Here is a 14,515-nt window from a genome sequence, read left to right on the forward strand (position 1 = left end):
CTTAGAGGAAGAATTCTCATGATCATCTTTATGATCTCTAATCCTTGACTCTTCCTCAATCCTGAGGCATAGAGCCAAGTCATCAAGAGAAATCTCCTCTTTCTTGTGTTTAAGACTTTTTCTAAATTCTTTCCAACTTGGCGGAAGTTTGTCAATAATCGACGGAATTATAAAGGAATCATCAAGTAAAATGCCTTGCAAATGAATTTGACTCACCATGTGTTGGATTTCATGCAATTGATCAATAACAGGTCTATCATCTACCATGCGATAATTCAGGAAACGACTCACAGAGAATTTTTTGCTGCTAGCATCCTCCGCCATGTACTTCGCTTCGAGAGCGTTCCAAATCTCACTTGCCGATCCCATTCCCTGATATATGTCGAACAAAGTATCTGACATAGCATTGAGGATGTGCCCTTTGCAGATGTAATCATCTTGTTCCCATTTCATTCTTGCACGAGCCTGCACTAATGTCTCATTTTCAACTGTTGTCGGCCTTGGGGATGTGAGAACTCGAACTACTTTGAGCGACGTAAGGATGAAGTGCAACTTCTTCTGCCATCGCTTGAAATTCCCTTTGTCAAATCGCTCAAGTTTGACAAAGTCTTGGGACATTTGACGGATTGAGTACAACGCCATTGAAGCAAAGATAAATCTGTCTTAAGATTGTTAGAGAAATAATTCTGTATCTGTTGGAAAGAAAAAGCAGTAACCAGTTTGCTTCAAGGCGCGAAATCGCTTTCCTTAAGACAGATTTCGCCCCCACTAGAAGTGTGCAAAGGGGATCCGCGAACTGCCTCCAAGATACAATGAAGCCAGTAGGAATGTCCTACTAATTTGACGACGCTATGCACAAGCGGAGTCAAATCCGAAATGCCCTTAGAATCTTACAAGCCTGAGAGAATCAGTCTAATTTCTGTTACTGCAGTATAACAGTAATTAGATAAACAATAAGAAAATAGTTTAGTAAAACGAATTTTGATGGGAGCAAGAAAGAGAGTATAATGCACTAGAAGTCTTAAGAATTTATCCAGAAATGGGTAAATTCGATTGTTCTTTGAAATGGTTGGGTTCTGCAACTTTTATAGAGCCTCTGGTGTCATTTCAGTGTGAAAAGCACCCCTGTATAGAGTCTTTCCAGATCGGTTTGAATTCTGGCCGTTAGATCGCGCCCATACGCGATTCAACGAACCAGATCAATCCTAGAGAGTCTGTTGGGATATTTAAATTTCCGTCCTCCCATCTAACCGTTAGATGATCCATCTATGGTACAGATCGCACCCCTTAGATCCTTGACCGTTGGGAAGGGACACAACCCAATGGATCGCACCCACTGACCGTTGGAGCACTAGGCCCGCTGGGCCGACCGTTGTACTCGAATCAAAGCCCAACCCAATCGAACTATTCGACACTGGGCTTGGGCTTGATGGGCCTTTGAACTATTCGGCCCACCCACTAGACCGATCCACAATCGTCCAGATCCAACGGTCCAGATCAGATCTGGAAAAATTAAAGGCTCCAATCGCTCCTCGCTACGATGCGGCATGCGAAGTGCAAAATGCGCCTAAAAAGCGCCAATAAAGCGCCACTATGCGCCCTATAGCCCATAGCCCATAGCCCATAGCCCATAGCCCATTGCCCACGCCGCGCGTGCGCGTGCGCGTGCGCGTGCGCGTGCGCGTGCGCGAACGGTGCGTTGCACCGTCCCGCGGGTCCAACCATGGGTTCAACCCAATGTGCAATCAAACAAGTAATAGAAAAGTGTAGTGCTTTATAAGCCCTTCTCTTTCTTTTCTCTCATCCGATTTGGGACTATCTTTTCAACTACATTACACTATTCTCTTTCTCTTGCAAAAAGCAACTATTTCCAAAGAAAAGTTTTTCTTTTTCCAAAACATACTTAAAGAAAATATTTTTCAAAAATTGTTTTGACCAAAAACACTTGATTTTGAAAAATCTTTAACACTTTTTGCTCAAACTGTTCCCTCCAGCTCATAGATCAAACCATGATCTACACTAAGATAATTGTGGAGATGGCAATGAAGTGGAGGAAGGTAGCTTCCATTGGGAGGAAAAGAATCTCATTGCCAAGAACTAATGGCGCCACAGATTCAAGTACGAGTGGCAGACCAGTAGCCGAGAAGGGTCAGTTTACAGTGTACACAGCAGATGGAAAACGTTTTTCACTTCCCTTGGCACATCTAAACAGCCCAATCTTCACAGAGCTGTTTAAGATGTCCGAAGATGAATTCGGATTACCGGGCAATGGGCCTATCACACTCCCATGTGAAGCGATCATCATGGACTACATTGTGTCATTGATCCAGAGACGTTTGTCTAAAGATGTAGAGAAGGCTCTACTCATCTCAATAGCCACCGGCCGGTGTTCAGCTTATTCCTTACTCAAATGTAGACAGACAAACCAACCATTGCTTGTTCATGGCTTCTAAACGCCCAATGGCCTTAACAAATCTTCCATCTGTATACAGTTTTGTAGTCACTTCGATAGAAATTGAGGCAGAGTACCAATTAATGGAGTTTGTGTCCTAATCAGTTTGACATGTCTTATAAAATGATGAAAACACTCTTTACATTTTGTTCAATGCGTTGTTAAGTTGCAGTCACTTAAACCTTCTTAAATGTTTGATTAAGGGACTGAAAGTATCATTAAGATTCTAACGATCTCGTGTGAAACAACCAATTACTCCAAAAGCTTAAGCTGTTAAGGTTGGTGTTATTTAATCATTTATACTTTAACACTCCCCTTCACGTGTGGCCCCTCTTTTTGGGGTTGGCCGTACACATGGATTTTTAAGGCGAAAGAGTTTTACGGTTTTGAACCCAGGACCTGCGGTGAGGCAATAGCTCTGATACCATGTGAAACAACCAATTACTCCAAAAGCTTAAGCGTTATTGGTGTTATTTAATCATTTATACCTCAACATCTTGATTTTAAGAAGATTTTTGAAATAAATTGGTATGGGAGGAAACATGACATAAGGTGGAAGATATGCATAGATGTGATTATTGTGGACGAAAGAAAATTTTGAGCTGCGAGCAATGTTTTGATTTGGTGGAAAGTCACCTAGTTTTGTGAGGCCAGCTCAGGTAAAGACGTATAATGGGCAATGGAGGGCACATCAAATCAGATGTGGCTTTCTCTATGTTGGGGTTGTAAGCTGTGCACAGATATGAGATAGGTGGACCAAACTATGTCTATGGGTACTGTCCTAGGGGCTTATTACCACGTGAATTGCTAGCCAAGGTTTATTTTATCCTCGATTAGGCTTGCTATCCTCTGTTCAGGTCGATACCAGCCCCATTAGAGTAGGGTATATTGTCGGAATCACTGATTCTTCATAAGCCAACGTCTGAGCTATCTACCAGGGATTGTGCTTCTTCATTAACCAGATGGGAGGCAGATTAGAAGTGTCAAGTGATTCACCCAACACTGTGTTGTGGGTCAAAGGGATTAATATGGGTCTGTAAAGATTCGCTATTCTATTGGATGAGATTAGAGATCTTTGTATTGTAAAGTAGAAGCATTTGAAAACATTGAATGATCTGGTCATTGGTAACGTAATGCAGTAAGCACTTTGAATGTTATGAAACCTCTGCCACTGTAGCCCCAATAGATTTCTTATTGGAAGAAATTCAGAAAAGTTCCCTAACCCCAATCCTGTTTTTGCATTTTTCTAATCCTGAGCTTTTTCGTAACCTCGGTAATTTTTCAATCTATACCCATGTGGATCAGCCCCAATAAGTTTTTCTCATTTGATAAGGGAAAAAAGAAAGGTTGTAGTCATTTCCGAAGAAATTGAGCTGAGTAACAATTCAGGGAGTTTGTGGCCTAATCAGTTTTACCTGTCTTATAAAATGATGACACTAAATTTTGACAGAAGTTAGTGTCAAAATTTAGTTAAATCCACCCACTTCGGACTGGACCATGGGCCCTAGCGGGGCATCATATCTGACATTACGGATCTAGTTGCATCACTATCTCCTAGTTTTAGGCATATGCACAGATCTGATAATGAGGAGGCAGATAAATTGGCGAAAGATGGAGTGGAAAGGGAGAGCATTGCAATTTGGCATAATGGTGTTGGATCTATCTAGGAGAATGTGCGACAGCATATTGTTTGAAGCTCATCTGGATGCAATCGTGTCCTAGGACTCTGATTGGGATTAAGGGTCGAAGTTACTTGTAATTATGTAACTTAAAGACTCTGATCTGGGGCTGGATTAGTGCACATAGTTGTGGTTTGGCTTAGTGTAGCCGCTTTCATCTTCTACCCATGATTGTAACCATGGCATTATTATTAATAAAATTGTTACTTTTCAAAGAAAAATAAAATAAAATGATGACACTCTTTACTTATTTTTTGAATGCATTGTTGAGTTCACATGTTTGGTTGGTGCAATCATTTAAATCTTCTTAATTATTTGATTAAGCGACTGAAAGTATCATTAAGATTCAAAAGATCTCTTGATTTTATGGTGATTTTTGAAATAAATCGGTTAGGGAGGAGACACCACATAAGGTGGAAGTGATCCACATGTATTTTTTGTCGACGAAATTAGTGGTTGAGCTGTGAGCATGTTTTGAGTTGGTTGAAAGTCACCTAGCTGTGTGCTTCCAGCTCAGGTAGAGTAAAGAAATATATGGGCAATGGAGGACATATCACGAGGTTAGGCTTTCTCTTTGTTGGGGTGTAAGTTGTGCACACATATGAGAAAGTTAGACCACAGAAGAAAGATTTTTGTCTAAGGATGCTTTTTTTTGTGGAAGGCAATGGTAGTCTTTAAAGAGTTGAAATATATTGGTAAAGGACGGTCCATCATATTTATTGCAGTTTTGTCTATGTTAGGGTGCAACCCAGGCACACAGTAAGAGGTGGGCCAAGAAGAGTTAGAAGTATATTGTCATGTTCTGCATCAATTTATTCCAAGCAATGTTCCTACTGCTGTAAAAATAGAAATTATAAAACATATTTTGGAGGAGAAAGTACAAATGCACACAGGGAAGCTACATACATAGTTGGCGTGCAACCTCCTTACAAACATGTGGCCCAAAGAAGAGAGATTGAAATGTGGGCATGTTTGGAGCTTGTTGAGAAGTCACACCATATTACATTGCCTATACAGGCTTTGGTCAATTTACGCTATATGAACTTGCTTTTTTAAGCAAGTATGGATCCAAGAAGCTGATTTTAGCTGCAAATATGGAACAGCAAGAACCAATTTCATTCCAGATCTTCACTTATTGCAAATGATTTCATATTCTCCCTCTCTCTTTCTTTTATTCTGGTCATGAAGTTTTTTAATTGAAGAATGTTTTGATGATGGAACTCTATTTGTCATTTCAGACGAGATGGGTGGCTAGCAATCATGATGTTAGGCCTGGGGAGAAAATATTGTGGTATTTATATGCAATGAATGCAATGTTGCCATGTAAGGCGAGACCAAGGTAATGATAGGACCACAATTAGGCAGAATGAAGGCTCTAGGGGCATATGCTAAATACAATTCCTATTCAATCAGTTCAAACCATATTTGGAAGACAATTATAAACATGTGATTGAGTCACATGTTTCGATTGGGAAATAGTTGTTGGCCCAGCCACACGATATAAGCAAGATCCGTATAGTTCATTCTGTGAGGCTAACCAGGAAGATATCTGTGGATCCCGGATGGGCGGAGGGCGGTCTTGATAAAATGGGGTGTCTACAATATCATCCTACAAATCATTCAAATTAGACAATCCAAAAATTCAATCTGTGGGTTCCAATTTGATGTTAATCAAATGGTTCGATGGTCCACAATTAATAGTATAAAATCCACGGGTTGGACACTTGGATTATGTTCTTTATCCTTTCTCGGCACTACTGTGTTTTATTTTCATTGCATACAACTAGAAATCGAGAATGGTATTCTTCAACACAGACTCACATTGGCCCGTTTCGCCCAGTCCAAAAAAGGGGGAGTGAGAAGTGTTGAGAACATGCCTTTGGGCCCTGTTCATTTTGGATTTTGATAATTCACAATTTTGAGTCTAATAATCAGTTTGACTCAAAATTAATTCTCAAAATCCAAAACAAACAGTGCCTAAGCAGTGTAAATAAAGAATGATTTCCGAGGTTGGGCTTATCAATTCTCTTTGTGGTTGTTCCCACTAGATGATTAGTATAATTTATGTTGATTAACAGTAGGGCTTTCATATTGAAATGTTCTATATACTCTGTTATCCGTGTGCTTTTTTTTATGAAATCTCTGAATTACTATGCAAGGAATATTCAGGTAACATAACAAATAGCAAATATTTCTGTTGGAAGCTGCATTGATTGGTTGGACCCAGCATGTAGTTAAATAAGATAGCAAAAGGAAAGGGACAGATATTACAAACTGGGTCCTCCATCAAGGGTGAGATAATGACTGAACAAAATCAAATCATACCCAGCTCCCAAAACTTCTATCTTATCTGATCATCACATGGTTTTGCATCCCCTACAACCCAACACAAGGAAAACTACACTCACATGTAGTGTCTATACTCTATTGTCCACCCTTCCTGGCTTGTATATATAACTTACCCCCACCAGGTCTTTCTATACAACACAACCAAATTCAAAGTCATCCAAGAACTAAATCTAGTTCTTTTTCCTCAAACTGTTCCCTCTAGCTCATAAATCAAACCATGATCAACACTAAGAGAATTGTGGAAATGGCAAAGAAGTGGAGGATGGTTGCTTCCAAAGGGAGGAAAAGAATCGCATTACCGAGAACTAATGGCGCCACAGATTCGAGCACCAGTAGCAGACCAGTGGTCGAGAAGGGACATTTTACAGTGTACACAGCTGATGGAAAACGTTATGCACTTCCCTTGGCATATCTAAGCAGCCCCATCTTCACAGAACTGTTTAAGATGTCCGAAGATGAATTCGGATTATCAGGCAATGCGCCTATCACATTGCCATGTGATGCGATCATCATGGACTACGTTGTGTCGTTGATACAGAGACGTTTGACTAAAGATGTAGAGAAGGCTCTGCTCATCTCCATAGCCACGGTCCGGTGTTCAGCTTCTTCGTTACACCTGCATAGAGAGACCCTTTTTTCCCTTTGTAGATGCGTTTTATAACCAGGGAGGGTTGCGACCTTGAACCGGACAATATTTACATAGTGGCGGGCGTTAAAATAAGCATTACAGATCAAAACAAGAAAAACATCCGACAAGAAGGTTAGAACCTCGTGCCACTGTAGCCCTAGTAGATATCTTATCTGAAGAAATTCAGAACCCTTTATCTTTCTCAATATGCTATGCATACTGTGCATATGGCTAGTAAAACTAGAAAACAGTGTACCATTATGATCCTAAATATTTGAGAAAAAAGATTATACACGTTTGAACTAGTCTTCTTTATCAATATACTGTGCATCAGGCTAGTAAAATTAAAGTATTTGATTGAGGTGAAAAGGAAAGGAACAGTTCAACTGTGTTACTTGGTATTTTAGTCCTAATATCTCACCCACTGGACAATCCTCACTATTTGATCAACTGTTCATTTTGTTTAAACAGATTGATCTGCAACACTAGAATTGTCACAGTTGTGAGATTCTCTGCTGACACATGTACGGTAGAGATTCAAGCAAACTATCGATTGTGTAGTTTGTGGTCTAATCAACCTGCCTCTTTGATAAAATTATTAAAATTCGAATCATGTTCCTATAGTATATTTAAGCAAGTAATAGACTGGTGAAACAAATTAAACCTCGAAAACATATTGGCAGTGTAGGAAGCATCACATGGAGTGTGAGCTTGCGTTGGATGCAAGCTCTGTACGAATATGTGATAGGTGGCCCCAAGAAGAGAGATTGAAACGTGAGCATGTTTGGAGCTTGTTGAGAAGTCACATCATCATATATTACATACAAACTTCAGTCAATTTACACCAAACGATCATTCTTTTATAAGTAAAAATGGATCCAAGAAGAAGCTGATTTTAGCTTCAAATAAGGAACAACAAGAGCATATTTCATTTCAGATCTTCACTTACACAAATGATTTCATATTTTCTTTCGCTCTCTCTTTTCTTTACTGGTTGTGAGATTTCCGAAATGTCAACCTCTTCTGGGATTAGCACATAATTAAAGAACGTTTGATGATGGAACTCTAAATGTGCATCGGTAGATGTCGTTGCAGACAAGATGGATGGCAATGAATCTTGTTATTAGAGTTGGAAGGATTTTCTGCCAATAAGAAAACGCGATTGTGCTACAGTGGTAGGAGACCGGAGGGGATTTTGCTATGGGATAATCCAATTGAGAGAGGGAGCCACTGTTCTTATAGAACACTGCTGTGAACCGTTTGGCCTATATGGCCTTTCACCATGTCTCCACTTGACCCAAAAAGAGGGGGGGGAGGGGGGATTGAGAAGTGTTGAAGAACACACCGTTGGCCAATGTTCTTTTTACAATTTAATAATTGACAATTTTGATTCCAATAATAAGTTTTGGACTCAAAATTAATTCTAGAACAGAGTGTTAGTATTGTAGATAAAGAATGATTTCTGAGTTTATTGATTCTCTTCACGGTTGCACCCACAAGATGATTAGTCTAGTTTATGTTGATTAATAGTAGGGCTTTCAGGTTGAAATAGTCGAACTTTGAATTACTTTTTTTTTTAAATCTCTCAAATACAGTACAAGAAATATTCAGGTAACAACACAAATAGCAAATATTTGTGTTGGAAGCTGCATTGATTGGTTGGACAAAAAATGTAATTAAATCAGATAGCAAAAAGAAAGGGACAGCTATTACAAACCGGGCCCTCCCTTAATGGTGTGAAGCGATGCCTGAACAAAATCAAACCATGCCCACCTTCCTTCTCTTATTATCACATGATTTTGCACCCCCTACAACCCATCATAAGGAAACCAACACTCACATGTAGTATCTATTGTGATACCCTTCCTGGCTTGTATATATAACTTACCCCCCTACATGGCTTTCTACACAATCAAACTCAAGGTCGTCCAAGAACTAAATCTAGTTCTTTTTGCTCAAACTGTTCCCTCCAGCTCATAGATCAAACCATGATCTACACTAAGAGAATTGTGGAGATGGCAATGAAGTGGAGGAAGGTAGCTTCCATAGGGAGGAAAAGAATCTCATTGCCAAGAACTAATGGCGCCACAGATTCAAGTACGAGTGGCAGACCAGTAGCCGAGAAGGGTCATTTTACAGTGTACACAGCAGATGGAAAACGTTTTTCACTTCCCTTGGCACATCTAAACAGCCCAATCTTCACAGAGCTGTTTAAGATGTCCGAAGATGAATTCGGATTACCGGGCAATGGGCCTATCACACTCCCATGTGAAGCGATCATCATGGACTACATTGTGTCATTGATCCAGAGACGTTTGTCTAAAGATGTAGAGAAGGCTCTACTCATCTCAATAGCCACCGGCCGGTGTTCAGCTTATTCCTTACTCAAATGCAGACAGACAAACCAACCATTGCTTGTTCATGGCTTCTAAACGGCCAATGGCCTTAACAAATCTTCCATCTGTATACAGTTTTGTAGTCACTTCGATAGAAATTGAGGCAGAGTACCAATTAATGGAGTTTGTGTCCTAATCAGTTTGACATGTCTTATAAAATGATGAAAACACTCTTTACATTTTGTTCAATGCGTTGTTAAGTTGCAGTCACTTAAACCTTCTTAAATGTTTGATTAAGGGACTGAAAGTATCATTAAGATTCTAACGATCTCGTGTGAAACAACCAATTACTCCAAAAGCTTAAGCTGTTAAGGTTGGTGTTATTTAATCATTTATACTTTAACACTCCCCTTCACGTGTGGCCCCTCTTTTTGGGGTTGGCCGTACACATGGATTTTTAAGGCGAAAGAGTTTTACGGTTTTGAACCCAGGACCTGCGGTGAGGCAATAGCTCTGATACCATGTGAAACAACCAATTACTCCAAAAGCTTAAGCGTTATTGGTGTTATTTAATCATTTATACTTCAACATCTTGATTTTAAGAAGATTTTTGAAATAAATTGGTATGGGAGGAAACATGACATAAGGTGGAAGATATGCATAGATGTGATTATTGTGGACGAAAGAAAATTTTGAGCTGCGAGCAATGTTTTGATTTGGTGGAAAGTCACCTAGTTTTGTGAGGCCAGCTCAGGTAAAGACGTATAATGGGCAATGGAGGGCACATCAAATCAGATGTGGCTTTCTCTATGTTGGGGTTGTAAGCTGTGCACAGATATGAGATAGGTGGACCAAACTATGTCTATGGGTACTGTCCTAGGGGCTTATTACCACGTGAATTGCTAGCCAAGGTTTATTTTATCCTCGATTAGGCTTGCTATCCTCTGTTCAGGTCGATACCAGCCCCATTAGAGTAGGGTATATTGTCGGAATCACTGATTCTTCATAAGCCAACGTCTGAGCTATCTACCAGGGATTGTGCTTCTTCATTAACCAGATGGGAGGCAGATTAGAAGTGTCAAGTGATTCACCCAACACTGTGTTGTGGGTCAAAGGGATTAATGTGGGTCTGTAAAGATTCGCTATTCTATTGGATGAGATTAGAGATCTTTGTATTGTAAAGTAGAAGCATTTGAAAACACTGAATGATCTGGTCATTGGTAACGTAATGCAGTAAACACTTTGAATGTTATGAAACCTCTGCCACTGTAGCCCCAATAGATTTCTTATTGGAAGAAATTCAGAAAAGTTCCCTAACCCCAATCCTGTTTTTGCATTTTTCTAATCCTGAGCTTTTTCGTAACCTCGGTAATTTTTCAATCTATACCCATGTGGATCAGCCCCAATAAGTTTTTCTCATTTGATAAGGGAAAAAAGAAAGGTTGTAGTCATTTCCGAAGAAATTGAGCTGAGTAACAATTCAGGGAGTTTGTGGCCTAATCAGTTTTACCTGTCTTATAAAATGATGACACTAAATTTTGACAGAAGTTAGTGTCAAAATTTAGTTAAATCCACCCACTTCGGACTGGACCATGGGCCCTAGCGGGGCATCATATCTGACATTACGGATCTAGTTGCATCACTATCTCCTAGTTTTAGGCATATGCACAGATCTGATAATGAGGAGGCAGATAAATTGGCGAAAGATGGAGTGGAAAGGGAGAGCATTGCAATTTGGCATAATGGTGTTGGATCTATCTAGGAGAATGTGCGACAGCATATTGTTTGAAGCTCATCTGGATGCAATCGTGTCCTAGGACTCTGATTGGGATTAAGGGTCGAAGTTACTTGTAATTATGTAACTTAAAGACTCTGATCTGGGGCTGGATTAGTGCACATAGTTGTGGTTTGGCTTAGTGTAGCCGCTTTCATCTTCTACCCATGATTGTAACCATGGCATTATTATTAATAAAATTGTTACTTTTCAAAGAAAAATAAAATAAAATGATGACACTCTTTACTTATTTTTTGAATGCATTGTTGAGTTCACATGTTTGGTTGGTGCAATCATTTAAATCTTCTTAATTATTTGATTAAGCGACTGAAAGTATCATTAAGATTCAAAAGATCTCTTGATTTTATGGTGATTTTTGAAATAAATCGGTTAGGGAGGAGACACCACATAAGGTGGAAGTGATCCACATGTATTTTTTGTCGACGAAATTAGTGGTTGAGCTGTGAGCATGTTTTGAGTTGGTTGAAAGTCACCTAGCTGTGTGCTTCCAGCTCAGGTAGAGTAAAGAAATATATGGGCAATGGAGGACATATCACGAGGTTAGGCTTTCTCTTTGTTGGGGTGTAAGTTGTGCACACATATGAGAAAGTTAGACCACAGAAGAAAGATTTTTGTCTAAGGATGCTTTTTTTTGTGGAAGGCAATGGTAGTCTTTAAAGAGTTGAAATATATTGGTAAAGGACGGTCCATCATATTTATTGCAGTTTTGTCTATGTTAGGGTGCAACCCAGGCACACAGTAAGAGGTGGGCCAAGAAGAGTTAGAAGTATATTGTCATGTTCTGCATCAATTTATTCCAAGCAATGTTCCTACTGCTGTAAAAATAGAAATTATAAAACATATTTTGGAGGAGAAAGTACAAATGCACACAGGGAAGCTACATACATAGTTGGCGTGCAAGCTCCATACAAACATGTGGCCCAAGGAAGAGAGATTGAAATGTGGGCATGTTTGGAGCTTGTTGAGAAGTCACACCATATTACATTGCCTATACAGGCTTTGATCAATTTACGCTATATGAACTTGCTTTTTTAAGCAAGTATGGATCCAAGAAGCTGATTTTAGCTGCAAATATGGAACAGCAAGAACCAATTTCATTCCAGATCTTCACTTATTGCAAATGATTTCATATTCTCCCTCTCTCTTTCTTTTATTCTGGTCATGAAGTTTTTTAATTGAAGAATGTTTTGATGATGGAACTCTATTTGTCATTTCAGACGAGATAGGTGGCTAGCAATCATGATGTTAGGCCTGGGGAGAAAATATTGTGGTATTTATATGCAATGAATGCAATGTTGCCATGTAAGGCGAGACCAAGGTAATGATAGGACCACAATTAGGCAGAATGAAGGCTCTAGGGGCATATGCTAAATACAATTCCTATTCAATCAGTTCAAACCATATTTGGAAGACAATTATAAACATGTGATTGAGTCACATGTTTCGATTGGGAAATAATTGTTGGCCCAGCCACACGATATAAGCAAGATCCGTATAATTCATTCTGTGAGGCTAACCAGGAAGATATCTGTGGATCCCGGACGGGCGGAGGGCGGTTCGCGAGAAAGACCAGAGAAGCTACAGACTCGTCATAGGATCCATCATCGCAGCAACCTATCATTAGTGCGGTCTTGATAAAATGGGGTGTCTACAATATCATCCTACAAATCATTCAAATTAGACAATCCAAAAATTCAATCTGTGGGTTCCAATTTGATGTTAATCAAATGGTTCGATGGTCCACAATTAATAGTATAAAATCCACTGGTTGGACACTTGGATTATGTTCTTTATCCTTTCTCGGCACTACTGTGTTTTATTTTCATTGCATACAACTAGAAATCGAGAATGGTATTCTTCAACACAGACTCACATTGGCCCGTTTCTCCCAGTCCAAAAAAGGGGGAGTGAGAAGTGTTGAGAACATACCTTTGGGCCCTGTTCATTTTGGATTTTGATAATTCACAATTTTGAGTCTAATAATCAGTTTGACTCAAAATTAATTCTCAAAATCCAAAACAAACAGTGCCTAAGCAGTGTAAATAAAGAATGATTTCCGAGGTTGGGCTTATCAATTCTCTTCGTGGTTGTTCCCACTAGATGATTAGTATAATTTATGTTGATTAACAGTAGGGCTTTCATATTGAAATGTTCTATATACTCTGTTATCGGTGTGCTTTTTTTTATGAAATCTCTGAATTACTATGCAAGCAATATTCAGGTAACATAACAAATAGCAAATATTTCTGTTGGAAGCTGCATTGATTGGTTGGACCCAGCATGCAGTTAAATAAGATAGCAAAAAGAAAGGGACAGATATTACAAACTGGGTCCTCCATCAAGGGTGAGATAATGACTGAACAAAATCAAATCATACCCAGCTCCCAAAACTTCTATCTTATCTGATCATCACATGGTTTTGCATCCCCTACAACCCAACACAAGAAAAACTACCCTCACATGTAGTGTCTATACTCTATTGTCCACCCTTCCTGGCTTGTATATATAACTTACCCCCCACCATGTCTTTCTATACAACACAACCAAATTCAAAGTCATCCAAGAACTAAATCTAGTTCTTTTTGCTCAAACTGTTCCCTCTAGCTCATAAATCAAACCATGATTAACACTAAGAGAATTGTGGAAATGGCAAAGAAGTGGAGGACGGTTGCTTCCAAAGGGAGGAAAAGAATCGCATTACCGAGAACTAATGGCGCCACAGATTCGAGCACCAGTAGCAGACCAGTAGTCGAGAAGGGACATTTTACAGTGTACACAGCTGATGGAAAACGTTATGCACTTCCCTTGGCATATCTAAGCAGCCCCATCTTCACAGAGCTGTTTAAGATGTCCGAAGATGAATTCGGATTATCGGGCAATGCGCCTATCACATTGCCATGTGATGCGATCATCATGGACTACGTTGTGTCGTTGATACAGAGACGTTTGACTAAAGATGTAGAGAAGGCTCTGCTCATCTCCATAGCCACGGTCCGGTGTTCAGCTTCTTCGTTACACCTGCATAGAGAGACCAACCAACCATTGCTTGTTTGTGGCTTCTAAAAGGCCAATTGCCTCTTTCAAATTTTCCATCTGTATATGATCCATATTTATTTTTTTATTCAATACGAAATCTTATACTTCATTTACAAATTTATGGTTGTGTAACAGTGTAACTCCATTGATTTTTTCATCTTTGGTAGTCATTCCATAGGAGAATTGTAATAATGAGACTAGTTGAAGGGGTTAGCAGCATCTAATCATGGTAAGGTATGT

At 39.5% G+C, this 14,515-nt stretch overlaps 2 pseudogenes; both read left to right on the forward strand.

Annotated features, from left to right (window-relative positions):
• The first annotated feature begins 2,009 nt into the window (after positions 1-2,009).
• LOC143853812 (auxin-responsive protein SAUR64 pseudogene) lies at positions 2,010-2,453 on the forward strand (annotated as a pseudogene).
• Positions 2,454-13,885: 11,432 nt separating this feature from the next.
• LOC143853813 (auxin-responsive protein SAUR64 pseudogene) lies at positions 13,886-14,302 on the forward strand (annotated as a pseudogene).
• The last annotated feature ends 213 nt before the right edge of the window (positions 14,303-14,515 follow it).

Source organism: Tasmannia lanceolata, unplaced genomic scaffold (assembly GCF_043159265.1).
Source record: "Tasmannia lanceolata isolate RefF3 unplaced genomic scaffold, GAP_Taslan_0.1 ptg000020l, whole genome shotgun sequence".
Lineage (NCBI taxonomy): Eukaryota > Viridiplantae > Streptophyta > Magnoliopsida > Canellales > Winteraceae > Tasmannia > Tasmannia lanceolata.